At 58.5% G+C, this 658-nt stretch overlaps 1 protein-coding gene across 1 annotated transcript in view; it reads right to left on the bottom strand.

The window, feature by feature from the left end:
- vat1l (vesicle amine transport 1-like) overlaps positions 1-658 on the bottom strand; it is a 43,222-nt gene that overhangs the window by 12,973 nt on the left and 29,591 nt on the right. The window lies entirely within an intron of this gene.

Genomic DNA, 658 nt, shown 5'->3' with positions numbered 1-658 from the left:
GATGGCAAGCCCTACCTGTCGCCGAATGAGGAGCACGATGGAAGGCCAGGTGAGAGACTCTTGCTGCATCCGAAGGGAGCTGCGGCTCTGCTGCACCGGAAGGGAGAGTCCCTCTTGCAGCTGAATACGTGGTGTGGTTTAAAGCGTCAGATGGAGGGCTCTCACTACGACCGAAGGGAGCTGCGGCTCTGCTGCACCGGAAGGGAGAGCCCTGTCCGATGCGTAAAAAGCAAGTGGGGCTCGAAACGATGGATGGAGGGCTCTCACTACGACCGAAGGGAGTCGTGGCTCTGCTGCACCGGAAGGGGGAGCCCAGTCCGATGCTGAATAAGCCTTGAAACTCAAAACAACAGATGGAGGGCTCCTGCTGCGACCGAAGGGAGAGCCAGGTCCAATGTTGAATAAGCCATTAGTCTCGAAACGACGAATGGAGGCACTGCGGCAGCAGTATCAAATGAGCGGGGCACTGCGGCGGCAGTATCAAATTAAGCGGGGCACTGCAGCGGCAGTATCAAATGAGCAGGGCACTGCAGCGGCAGTATCAACTGAGCTGGGCACTGAGGCGGCGGTATCAAATTAAGCAGGGCACTGCGGCGGCGGTATCAAATGAGCAGGGCACTGCGGCGGCAGTATCAAATGAGCAGGGCACTGCAGCGGC

Source organism: Sinocyclocheilus rhinocerous, unplaced genomic scaffold, assembly GCF_001515625.1.
Source record: "Sinocyclocheilus rhinocerous isolate Xijiao unplaced genomic scaffold, SAMN03320098_v1.1 scaffold878, whole genome shotgun sequence".
Taxonomy (NCBI): domain Eukaryota; kingdom Metazoa; phylum Chordata; class Actinopteri; order Cypriniformes; family Cyprinidae; genus Sinocyclocheilus; species Sinocyclocheilus rhinocerous.
The sequence above is the reverse complement of the archived record's forward strand: the minus strand, read 5'-3'. Positions and strand labels throughout refer to the sequence as shown.